This window comes from Aedes albopictus, chromosome 3 (genome assembly GCF_035046485.1).
Source record: "Aedes albopictus strain Foshan chromosome 3, AalbF5, whole genome shotgun sequence".
Lineage (NCBI taxonomy): Eukaryota > Metazoa > Arthropoda > Insecta > Diptera > Culicidae > Aedes > Aedes albopictus.
This window is the reverse complement of record NC_085138.1, coordinates 142,963,046-142,976,801: the sequence shown is the minus strand read 5'-3', so window position 1 is coordinate 142,976,801 and position 13,756 is coordinate 142,963,046. Positions and strand designations below refer to the sequence as shown.

The 13,756-nt window shown below is 44.1% G+C and overlaps 1 protein-coding gene across 17 annotated transcripts in view; it reads right to left on the bottom strand.

The window, feature by feature from the left end:
* Nucleotides 1-13,756, bottom strand: part of LOC109424083 (uncharacterized) — a 638,365-nt gene that overhangs the window by 363,623 nt on the left and 260,986 nt on the right. The window lies entirely within an intron of this gene.

Sequence of the window (13,756 nt, the reverse complement as noted above, 5' to 3'; positions counted from 1 at the left end):
ACTACCTCAGCACTAACACCACTAGGCTTGCTTCTGTCGCTACCCGCTATCATGTACATCGTCTTGGTAGAGTTAATCGTCAAGCCTATCCTCGCTGTCTCTCTCTTCAGAGGAGCATAAGCTTCCTCCACTGCCCTACGATCGATGCCGATGAGATCAATATCGTCCGCAAAACCGAGGAGCATGTGCGACCGTGTGATGATAGAGCCATTCCTCTGCACGCCTGACCTCCTAATCGCTCCTTCGAGTGCAATGTTGAACAATAAATTTGAAAGAGCATCCCCCTGCTTCAATCCATCCAAGGTCACAAACGACGTAGACACTTCGTCCGCGATCCGAATACTTGATTTTGATCCATCCAGCGTTGCGCGTATCAGCCTAATTAGTTTCGCCGGAAAACCATGTTCTGACATTATCTGCCAAAGCTCATTTCTTTTCACTGAATCGTACGCTGCTTTAAAATCAATGAACAGATGGTGAGTCTGCAAGTTATATTCCCGAAATTTATCTGGGATCATCCGCAGGGTAAACATTTGATCCGTCGTTGATCGGCCCTCACGAAAACCAGCCTGGTATTCGCCGACGAAGGACTCCTCAAGAGGTCGCAGTCTGTTGAACAGGACACGCGACAGTATCTTATACGCCGAATTTAAAAGGGTAATCCCTCTGTAATTGGGTTTTTAACTTTTGAAAAATATATTGATTTTTCGATTTTATAGGAAAGAGCACCTTTTTCTGAGCCACTATGATTTTTTTCAGATTTTTAGAACCTTATTTTGGTACCTAAAATCAATTTCAAAGAAATTTTTTGAAATGACCTTTTGACAGCTGGGCAACCGTTTGACAGCTCCGCCCAGTACAAACTGCGACGAGGGGTGATCCGACAAATCGCTCCCATACAAACTTCAAAATGATTATTAAATAGGTTCCCGGGCTCCAAAATTGATGAAAATTTGGATTTCGGCTCAGTTTGACATGCAGATTCAGAATATCGAATTATCTCAACACCGTTAAAGAAGCCAATTGGCACACTCCAGTCTGTGCCCTTTCTTGTAGATTGGGCATATGAGGCCATCCAACCAACTATTGGGCAATTCTTCATCCTCCCAAATCTTTATAATAATCTGATGGATTGATTGATGTAGCTGCTCGCTTCCGTGCTTAAGAAGTTCAACCGGGATCTCGTCCTTCCCAGCAGCCTTGTTGTTTTTCAGCTCCTTAAGGGCCTTTTTAACCTCATCCAGTGTTGGTGGTTCCACTGCTTGACTGTCATCCATTATGTTAATCCTGTTCCTGGGTGCTCCTTCGCTGCTACCATTCAAGAAATCTTCGAAGTGCTCCTTCCACCTGGCTGCCACCATTGTTTTGTCTGTCAGCAAATTTCCTTCCCGGTCATTGCACATGGCGGGCACTGGCGCAGTCTTGTGCCGCGCGCCATTGACAGTTGCATAAAATCTCCGCATATCGTTCCTGTCCATACTTTCCTGCGCTTCAGCAATAACACTCTCTTCTGCTCTTGCAACCCTGTACCGCTCTCTGTTCTGCCGGGTACCGGCCACTAGCATTCGACTTCTGGCGACATTCTTTTCGTTCGTCGCTCGTTGGCAGTCCTCGTCAAACCAACCATTACGTTGGCGTCGCTGAGCGGTACCAATCACCTCTTGCGCTGTTGTTGTCACTGCTTCGTGAATACTTCCCCACAAGCTGTTGACATCTCCAGATCCGTTGGTCTCTCCTATCCTCTCGTCTAGCTTCTGATGGTACTGTGCAGCAATGGGGCACGTTCGGTGTAGTACTAGATTTGTAGTAATGAGCTGAATTTTAGTATGGTGAGAAGGTCAATTCTCCGTTTCTGCAATGAAATGGTGCAAAATTCGTGGGTATAATGATTCCTTGCCTAATTTGATGCTGTTTGAGCAAAACTTTGGATAACTATGTTGTTTATGTTGCAAGAAATGAAGAAAACAACAACACTGTTGCCCAAAGTTTTGCTCAAACAGCATCAAATTAGACAAGGAATCATAATACCCACGCTTTTTGCACCATTTCATTGCAGAAACGGAGAATTAACCTTCTCACCATACTAAAATTCAGCTCATTACTACAATTCTAGTACTTCACCGATCTGTCCTATTCCTTCGGCTGACAAGCGATGGATATTGAAACGCATCGTCCTGTTGTTTCTTGAACTCGTGACGCTGGATAATCGCGCCCGAATTTTAGTGGCTACAAGATAATGATCCGAGTCGATGTTCGGGCCTCTGTAGGACCTCACATCTATGACGTCCGAGAAATGTCGCCCGTCGACCAGCACGTGGTCTATCTGGGAGCAAGTGTCACCACTCGGGTGTCGCCAGGTGTGTTTTCAGATATTCTTACGTGCGAAGTAGGTACTGCTGATTGCCATCCCTCTAGCAGCAGCAAATGTTACAAGGCGCAGACCATTATCGTTGGTAACAGAATGAAGGCTTTCCGTTCCAATGACAGGCCGAAAGAAACTTTCTCTGCCGATCTGCGTATTTGCATCTCCGATGACTATTTTGACATCTTGTTTTGGGCACTCTCCGTAGGCCTTATCAAGGCTCTCATAGAACTCATCCTTCATGTCATCGGGTTTGTCGTTCGTTCGCGCATAGATGCTGATCAGGCTGTAGTTGAAGTACTTGCCCTTCATCCTCAACACACAGATTCGGTCGCTTATCGGCTTCCACCGAATAACTCGCTTCATCTGCTTTCCGATCACTATAAAGCCAACTCCGCGTTCTGCCCTATCGCCGCCGCTGTAGTAGATGTGGTACTTGAATGAAGTGTTGGCGATGGGATCCACCGCTCGGAATTCGCGTTCTCCTGTTTTGGGCCAGCGTATCTCCTGGATAGCGGCCACATTAACGCCGACATTCCGCAGTTCACGAGCCAGGAGCCCAACACGTGCGGGTTCATTCAAAGTTCTCACGTTCCAAGATCCGACTTTCCAATCGTTGTCCTTTATTCGTTGCCGGGTCTGTTGCCGTTGAATCAATCCGTTTACCCTACTATTGCTTTTCTGGGTGTTTGAAGGTTTTCAGCAGGCTACCTTACCGGGGCCGCGCTGCCTACATTGCGTTGAAGGGGCTGCCTTCTTAGGTATAGCTGACGCAATACAGCATTTCATACTCAGCCGCTAAATGCCAGAACAGACGCTGTTTGAGCCGCACCTCCTTGGTGAACAGACGCTCGGATCGTACCTCATCAATCTAGCTGAAGTCAGAAGGACAACAGTGCCCAGGCTGCACTACCAGTTAAGCACACAACTCTTAGCTGGCGGTCTTTGTCATCGTTTGGCCCGTGGAAGCATGAGGTAGGAACTTGTGAGGACCAGAGCTATGTTGGACGCTCTCCTTATCGACTCACCGTTTTGCAGTTATAAAAATAAGACCCCTCTAATTTTTTGATATGCTTTTTTACAACATTTCTCCTTTTGAATGCGGGCAAAAGATATTTTTTATGTTTGCCCCAACCCGTCATAACACCTTTTTTTTGTTTTAATTTCTTTGTATTTGTGAATTTCAACTTAATGCTAATTCTTCACAACACCTTTAAAAAAAAAACTATGATTTTTTAAGAAAAACGCCTGTAACTATTGAACCAAAAGAGATAACGACCATCTCAGCGCACGAAACGACGCGTCTTCAAATGCTCTACAAGTGTTTCTTGGGTGACTTTGATGAACAATCGAAACTGAAAAAGTTAACGCCACAAAACCGTTAGCTTATCCAGAAAAATACCCTTAGATCGGTCAATTTAAAAGCTACATAAAAAGTGGCATCAGCAAACTTGCTCAAAATTGATAGATCTACAACTTTTCCGAAGAATGTATTTAATTATTCTTGCAAATAAAAAAGTTTGGTTACCAATTTCTTTGAAAATATGGACCACCCTAATTTTCATGTATATTGAAAAGAGGGCCTTATTTTTAGGAACAACTTTGTAGAAGACCATATTAATCTATAAAATCATTTGAAGGCGCTGAATGCATCTTTCCTCGTAAATCTGGTTCGTGGACCATTGTGCAATGTCTTATTTAAAAGATAATTTCACCAAAAATGTGTAAATATGTCATAAAAGTGGTTACGGGAGCATTGGCCACCGGAAATCTGCAACACCAGGGGCCATGTTGGACATGTGGGATACTATTATATTTTGACAATCGTTGTGGAACATCTCGAGTTCTGAACCATTTGGAAGAATACTGTCTTCAACAAATTGCTCGATAACTTTGACATAGAAAAAAAAATAGATGGGGGAGAATCGACTGAATTTTGCGCAACTCGGATTTGACGGCTATACACAGTCTTGTTAAATCAAAACGAGTTGTTATCTAACTCGACGTTTCGACACTTTGACTGGTGTCTTCTTCAAGGCTCCGCCATTTCTGATTGTCTTTGGTAACTGCTTCAGAAAATCCTAATTTCGTATTTTTTTTTACACTCTTCTGGAAATTTCTTCGCCAATGCTTGCGGGAGTTGATTGGGCAATTCTTCGGCAAATCTCCTGTGATTTTTTCTGGTTATTTCTTTGAAACTTCCTTTGGCGGAATGTCTTCGGAAATTTCTTTAGAAATACTGGCACTATTTTCTATTCGAATTAGGTTGCTTAGTGAATCAAATATTGCTATTTTTTATGTTAACCAACAAACATTTTTTTAACCCTAAAAGCACAAAAGCTAAAAGGGATGCCTTCATGGCCTCAGTGTCGTCACCTCGCTGAGTGTGTTCCATCAAAGACGAGTTCTGAAAGGCGCCTAGGGTCCAATGGACCCCAGTTATCCCTTTTAGGGTTAACAAGCACCTTTACACCAAATTAGTTCAACATGATGCTGTATAACATTTGAATAATTTTCAGGCATAGCCGTTATTCTGTTTTTTTTTCATACAAATTTGGAGAAACTATAAAGCATAGTGTTGTGTACCAACTGAACTGTGTGTTGTTAAATCTTTTTACAACTATATAGTGAAGCTGTTACTCAGCTGTAGTAAATAAAAAAATAAATAAATAAAAATAAAAATCAATTTCTACGAGAGTTAATTAATATGCAGTGAACAACTATTGTGAAATAATAACTACACATACATTTACCTAAATTAAGATTCGAACTCAAGACCCGTCGATTGCTAGCCGTATGCCTTCCTATCTGCGGCAGTATGCGCTAGTAGAAGTATGATGAAACGCAAGCGCTCATTTGACTCGTGAAAATACATTATATAGATGCATGTTCTAATTTTTACATGAACTTAACAAGAAGCAGAAAAAGGTCTTGTTAAACTATTTTGAAAAGGAATTACTGCTAGTCGAACAAAAATATTATTAAACGCTTGAAAAGTGTTTTAAATTATCATTGATAATACCGATACGAAAGGTAGAACATTGGCTACTTTTTTCAATTGAAAAAGCATTTGTACAGTAATGAGTACAGCATTATTTTAGTTTAGCTATCATTACTTTTATAAAGCCACAATTCAGCATGCATGCTTGTTTGTGGCTTGCGATTGTTAGTTAGGTTTTGTCGGTCAAATTGCCTGAAACTTGGTCGTCTAATTCGGTGTCAGGCCATTCGGCCGAAGGTCATTAGGCCGAAGGCCATTCGGCCGAAGGTCATTAGGCCGAATGGTCATTAGGCCGAATGGTCATTAGGCCGAATGGTCATTAGGCCGAATGGTCATCAGGCCGAATGGTCATCAGACCGAATGGTCATCAGGCCGAATGGTCATTGGGTCTTCTTCTTGCCGTTACGTCCCCACTGAGACAAAGCCTGCTTCTCAGCTTAACTTAGTTATTAACTGAGAGCTTCCTCTGCAAATGACCATTTTGCATGTGTGCATCGTGTGACAGGCACGAAGATACTTTATTGATGCTGAATCTACTGATATTTTACCCATGAATTTTTCCTTCTTTTAAATATAGGCTGTTCTTTCTAGTATCATTGCTAAAATAGTTTTTGGCGCTGAAACTGCTGATATTCAATTCATAAATTTTTTTCTTCTTTAAAACATAGGCTATTCTTTCTAGTTTCATTGTTAAACTAGTTTTTTGGCAAAAATGGTTGGAAAAGGTAAAAACAACGGCTAACTTTCAATTCGTCCTGATGACCATTCGGCCTAATGACCATTCGGCCTAATGACCATTCGGCCTAATGACCATTCGGCCTAATGACCTTCGGCCTAATGGCCTTCGGCCTAATGACCTTCGGCCTAATGACCCAGCATCGTCTAATTCAGCTTGTTTGGAAAAGATTGGAAGGCCAATTTTGAGTTCAATAGGTTTCAAAAAAAAACATGACGGAATAAAATACTTAAGTTCCCCTATTTAGTATTATATCAAAATCAAGATAAAACTGGATCAACAAAATGTCTCCATTATACACGGTTCGTGGCTGTTAATCTCCATCCTCGGTCACGCCCAACGCTCGCCAAATCTCTTTCCACCTGATCTGCCCACGCTGGCGCTGCCCTCCAAGTCTTCTTGTACCGTTCGGAAGTATTGCTAACACTAGTTTCGCAGGATTGTTGTCACACATTCTCACAACATGCCCTGCTCATCATATCCTTTCAGTTTTGCCACCTTCCGGTTGCTAGGTTCACCGACACATCAAACTGCGACGAATTTTATAACCTTTAGCATGGTTGACCAATTTTGTGTGGAAATCAACACTGGAGACCCAAAATTCGTCCACGATATCGGCCCGAAGTTCAAGATGGCAGCCTAATATTCAATGTGGGGACTCCAAATTCATGATGGCGGCTGTTTAATAAAGTTTTAGGCTCTAAAACCATGCAATATGGGTGTATTTTTTTGGGTAAGATGTTCTGAGTCCAAAAAGGGCGACCAGAATATCCAAGATGACCGGCTAAAATCCAAGATGGTGGCTCAAAATTCAAGATTGGGACTTTTTTAAGAGTTCAACGCTCAAACATGAAAACCCAGATAAACGACATGATTTCAGGTGCCATGAAATGGATTTTTGATAAACGTATGAAAGTGCGATATTCATCAACATGTCACTTGAGTTTTGGGTTTTAAGTTGTGGAAGGCGCAAGGAAGGCGTCATCATCGCTAGGTGGATTAATTAGGGTTTTGTTGTCGTTGATACATGTTTTGAAAATTAGAATATCCGTGGACTTATTCTTTCCAGAACGAAAGTAAGAAAGTTTTCGCACGGATTAAAATAACATCTATGAAGCTTAAGGATCAAAAAACCATTTTTTCTAGTAGCGTTTGGTATAAATGTTAAACAGTTGTTTGTGAAAGTTAAAAAGTTGATTACAACTCTTTCCAATGTATGAACTTATTACAAATATCGAAGAATAAAAAAAAACAAAAACTAGTTGTTTATTAAGAAAAATTTTATTATCTCGGTGTGTAAAGTTGTGTTCATACTTTCTGGAACAGACTGTACGCGAAGCTGGTACTAAAGGATACACAAAAGATACTGATCCACATTTCGTTCACAGCTTCTACAATTTTTAGTTAATTTGAGTAACATACGCACTTCAACTTGCTGAACTTGACTGAGAAAAAAACAATCATTTTAACGGTGTTCTTCTACAAAATATCGATTCAGCTCCTCCAGTAGAAAACCATGCATCTTGCGAGTGAGTAGAGACCAACTATTGCCGATCGTGGCTGGTCTGGTCCATCTAAAATACATAGTTATTTTAGCGACTTTCATCCCGAACTTGTGAGTTCTCCGCAGACATCGTCGTTACTCCGGTATGGTTGGAAGGTGTTTGAACTGCAACGCCGGGATGCTAATTCGATGTGGACTGGGAATGTATTGTGCGCTGGAGGGCCACAGAAATTCAGCTTTGGGTTGTGTTGTATTTTGAACGGCCTCGGGTTTTGGCTTTTTCGGCGGAGGTTCAGAAAATTCTGCAATTTTACGGATGTTTAGTTTGTCCTATTTATTTAAAAACAAAATAATGTTCGCTACTGTTTGATAAAATCATATATCTAAGAAAACTTATGCTTACCGGATCCACCGAATTTTCTACTATCAAGCCCATTTGCCCTTGAAACCAATGGAAACGGTAAGCAAGGTTAAACTAATAACTTAGACCTTACCCTTACCGTTGTATAGATGCGGTTTGGTGGCATTTTCGTGTTTGTATTGGATGGTAAACAATGTTTTCTATTTGTACCAATGAAGCCGATCTTAACTGGATTGCATTTGCTTTTGTTTAATTTATAGCAACAGAAAAGGTGTTACTGATTTGTATGTATATGTACAGGGTGAGTCAACGTAGTATGAGAGAAATCAATTTTGATCACATCAAACTTTTTCGGTTTCTCATAGCTCCAAAAGAAGCGATGTAAGATTTGGGCACGATTGGTTGCGTACCCGGGCTGCAAAACGGTGAGTCGATAAGGAGAGCGTCCAATATTGCTCTGGTCCTCACAAGTTCCTACCTCATGCTTCCACGGGTCAAGCGATGACAAAGACCGCCAGCTAAGAGTTGTGTGCTTAGCTGGTAGTGCAGCCTGGGCACTGTTGTCCTTCTGACTTCAGCTAGATTGAGGAGGTACGATCCGAGTGTCTGTTCACCAAGGAGGTGCGGCTCAAACAGCGTCTGTTCTGGCATCCAGCGGCTGAGTAAGAAACGCTGCACCACGCCCAGCTAGATCCAAGGTGGTAGCCCCATCAGCGTGGTCGTCCCAGTGTTGGTTGGGACGTTAAACAGAACTGGCACGATGGCCCTCCGGCGAGACAGGAGTGTTGGCGTAGGCCCAATAAGCCACCCGTAAAAATCCCCATTGCGAATAACATAGGAGAAAATACGACTCGATACAATCGGCAAAGACCCACGCGACGAAATAAGGACTACGATTGGAAACTTGGAACATGGAATTGCAAGTCACTAGGTTTCGCAGGATGTGACAGGATAATCTACGACGAACTACATCCCCGCAACTTCGACATCGTGGCGTTGCAGGAACTTTGTTGGACTGGACAGAAAGTGTGGAAAAGCGGGCATCGAGCGGCTACCTTCTACCAAAGCTGTGGCACCACCAATGAACTGGGAACAGGATTTATAGTGTTGGGCAAGATGCGACAACGTGTGATCGGGTGGCAGCCGATCAACGCAAGGATGTGCATGTTGAGAGTTAAGGGCCGTTTCTTCAACTACAGCATCATCAACGTCCACTGCCCACACGAAGGGAGACCCGATGACGAGAAAGAAGCGTTCTACGCGCAGTTAGAGCAAACATACGATGGTTGCTCGCCGCGTGACGTGAAAATCGTTGTCGGCGACATGAACGCGCAGGTAGGAAGGGAGGAAATGTACAGACCGGTAATCGGGCGAAACAGCCTGCACGCCGTATCGAATGATAACGGCCAGCGATGCGTAAACTTTGCAGCCTCCCGTGGAATGGTAGTCCGAAGCACCTTCTTCCCCCGCAAAGATATCCACAAAGCCACCTGGAGATCACCCGACCATCAAACAGAAAACCAAATCGACCACGTTCTAATCGACGGTAAATTCTTCTCAGATATAACCAACGTCCGCACATACCGCAGTGCGAATATAGATTCGGATCACTACTTAGTCGCTGTATGCATGCGCTCAAAACTTTCGACAGTTATCACCACGCGTCGAAGTCGAACGCCGCGGCTCAACATCGAGCAACTTCGTAACGTAGAAGTGGCTCAAGACTACGCGCAGCAGTTAGCAGTGGCCCTACCAACGGAAGAGCAGCTTGGCGCAGCTACACTTGAAGATGGCTGGAGGGACATCCGATCCGCCATAGGTAGTACCTCGGCTGCAGCTCTAGGCTTCGCGACTCCGAATCACAGAAACGACTGGTACGACGGCGAATGTGAACAGTTGAAAAACGAGAAGAATGCAGCATGGGCGAGAATGCTGCAACACCGTACGAGAGCGAATGAGGCACGTTACAAACAGGCGCGGAACAGGCAGAACTCAGTCTTCCGGATGAAGAAGCGCCAGCAGGAAGAACGAGATCGCGAAGCGATGGAAGAGCTGTACCGCGCTAAGGACACACGAAAGTTCTACGAGAAGCTGAACCGCTCGCGCAGAGGCTTTGTGCCACAAGCCGACATGTGCCGAGATAATCACGGGAATATTCTCACGAGCGAGCGTGAGGTGGTCGAGAGGTGGCGGCAGCATTACGATGAGCACCTCAATGGCGACGTTGCAAGTACCGAAGGTGGCGTGGTAACAGATCTAGGAGTATGTGCACAGGACGAAAGACTTCCGGCCCCTGACCTTCAAGAGATTGAGGAGGAGGTTGGCCGGTTGAAAAACAACAAAGCCGCTGGAGCAGATCAACTACCAAGCGAGCTTCTAAAATACGGTGGAGAAGCACTGGTGAGAGCACTACACTGGGTCATTACCAAGATTTGGGAGGAGGAAGTATTACCGGAGGAATGGATGGAAGGTATCGTTTGTCCCATCTACAAAAAGGGCGACAAGTTGGATTGCGGGAACTACCGCGCGATCACACTACTGAGCGCTGCCTACAAGATACTCTCTCAAATTTTATGCCGCCGTCTATCACCGATTGCAAGAGAGTTCGTGGGGCAATATCAGGCTGGATTCATGGGTGAACGCGCTACAACGGACCAGATGTTCGCCATCCGCCAGGTGTTGCAGAAATGCCGCGAATACAACGTGCCCACACATCACTTGTTCATCGATTTCAAATCGGCGTATGATACAATCGATCGAGAACAGCTATGGCAGATTATGCACGAATACGGATTCCCGGATAAACTGATACGGTTGATCAAGGCGACGATGGATCGAGTGATGTGCGTAGTTCGAGTATCACGGACACTCTCGAGTCCCTTCGAATCTCGCAGAGGGTTACGGCAAGGTGATGGTCTTTCGTGCTTGCTGTTCAACATTGCTTTGGAGGGTGTAATAAGAAGAGCGGGGATAAACACGAGTGGGACGATTTTCACGAAGTCCGTTCAGCTGCTTGGTTTCGCCGATGATATTGATATTATTGCTCGTAAATTTGAGACGATGGCGGAAACGTACATCCGACTAAAGAGTGAAGCCAGGCGAATCGGATTAGTCATTAATGTGTCGAAGACAAAGTACATGATGGCAAAGGGCTCCAGGGAGGAATCACCGCGCCCGCCACCCCGAATTCATATCGACGGTGATGAAATCGAGGCGGTTGAAGAATTCGTGTACTTGGGCTCACTGGTGACCGACGACAACGACACCAGCAGAGAAATTCAGAGGCGCATTGTGGCAGGAAATCGTGCCTACTTTGGACTCCGCAGAACTCTACGATCGAATAAAGTTCGCCGTAACACGAAGTTAACCATCTACAAAACGTTGATTAGACCGGTCGTCCTCTATGGGCACGAAACATGGACCCTACGTGCAGAGGACCAACGCGCCCTTGGAGTTTTCGAACGGAAGGTGTTGCGTACCATCTACGGCGGAGTGCAGATGGAAGACGGGACGTGGAGAAGGCGAATGAACCACGAGCTGCATAAGCTGCTGGGAGAACCAACCATCGTCCATACCGCGAAAATCGGGAGGCTACGGTGGGCGGGTCACGTCATCAGGATGTCGGATAGCAACCCGACTAAAATGGTTCTCGAGAGTCATCCGACCGGTACAAGAAGACGTGGAGCGCAGCGAGCTAGGTGGGTCGACCAAGTAGAGGACGATCTGCGGACCCTACGCAGAGTGCGGAACTGGAGACAAACAGCCATGGACCGAGTTGAATGGAGGCGGCTACTATGTACAGCAGAGGCCACCCCGGCCTTAGCCTGACCGGTAAGGTAAGGTAATGGTTGCGTACCCGCTCAATAGAAATACACTAGAACTCCAATGGCGCTGTAGTCAGTTTTCCTATTTAATTATTTCAACAACTTTAATTGCAATAATTTACTATTTTTAAGTGTCCATCTTGTAGAGGACCTTTTGTTATGGTAAACAAAATTAACTTGACACTTCTAGTACCGCTGCTGACGCTGTAAGGGCGTGGCAAACTAGATGTTAGTCACACGAACATTCGCGACATTGGACTTCTGTGGCTAGTTATTCTACTACCCGCTCTCCGCATTTGTCTGCATAATTTATTATATAAATTTTTAAATTATTATATCTTCGGATTCAATGACCCGAACGAATGACATTTTGAACTAATCCATGACAAATATAATGAGCTTTGGAAGCTAACAAGCCGGCTTGTCGGCAACGGACCAGACCTTTAAAGTTCCTGGGAATCAAACCCGTCACATACGGCTTAGGTACAGAACGTCGAAAGACAAAACGTCGAATGCCAAACATCGAATGCCAAAAGATCGAATTTAAAAACGTGGGACGGTACAAAATGTCGAAAAGGACAAAACGTCGAAATAACGAAACGATCAACGATCAAATCTGACTATACATGTCAATGGTTGCTCCTCCGTGATTGATCTGAGCTGGTACTAATTGCACTGAGATCCGAATGAATAAGGGGTGGGACACTCCACTTATTCTCAAAGTGCAATTTAAACAGCTCTTGCCATTTTGATCTATAACGGCACCGGCCACGTCCTGATAGACAGTTAGGAAGGGAAAGGAATGTTAGAGTGTGCCGGTTGTTGCTACTAGAGACCGAGAGCACCTCTGCATCCCCACACTGAAATAAATTTTGTTGTCGTTTCCACCGAATCCATGGTAGAATTAAGAACTGTACCAACAATTTTCAACCGAATGCAAAATTCTGTTAATTGTACTGAAATATTGTCAATATTACCATGCGTGTATTACTGTTGACTAAAAACATTCTTGGTTCTACCACAGACAAACAGACGTAACACTTGCGAAATTTCCATCGACCGCGCTATTACCGACCATTTTAAATTTTCGTAGTTGTGGCTTTCACAACCAGAGGCGCGCGCATCGTTTTTCCATGCGTTTGACGTTTCACACTAGCGCCTTCTGTTAACGATATTGCACAACACAGTGATTCGTGCAACTTTTCCACCAGGTGATGGTAGTGTGAACTGGGCGATGGATTTCCATGAAAATCGTTCAAGGTGTTACGTCTGTTTGTCTGTGGTTCTACTATTTGGGCATTGTTATTTCGACCATGTAGACTTGAATGTTGCGCGTCTTAGATAAACATGGTCAAAAATACAATGTCAAAATAGTAACATCAAGAATGTTTTTTGTCAATGGTACTTTACGCATGGTATAATTGACAATGTTTCAGTACAATTAACAGAATTTTGCAATCGGTTGAAAATTGTTGGTACAGTTCTTAATTTTACCATGGATTCGGTAGAAACAACAACAAAATTTATTTCAGTGCACTGCTGTGCGAAAATTTTTGCGAATTTTTGTGAATGTGCAAGGGTTACACATTTTTGGTGTAGTCTGGAAATTATGCACTTCAGTGCTGAGCGGTGTTAGCGTGTGGGGTATTTGTTAGACGAAAAGGATGTGAGATGTGGGAGTCACTGTTGGGTCGGTGATGCGACCCATGGATAGGGGATATTTACGAACACAGGTGATAGATTGTGGCAGTTGGCCGCGAGGCAAGTAGTTTCGAAGGAGTTGCCAAACTTTGCGAGAGATCCAGTGGACCGGCCTCTTTTCTTCAGCAGCTATTACCATTCGACACAAGCCTGCGGTTATTCCGACTTCGAAAACCTACAACGGCTGCAGCGTGCCTTGAGAGGACCAGCCAAGGACACAGTGAGCAGTTTCCTGTTACATCCTTCAAATTCTGTCGACCTTACAAA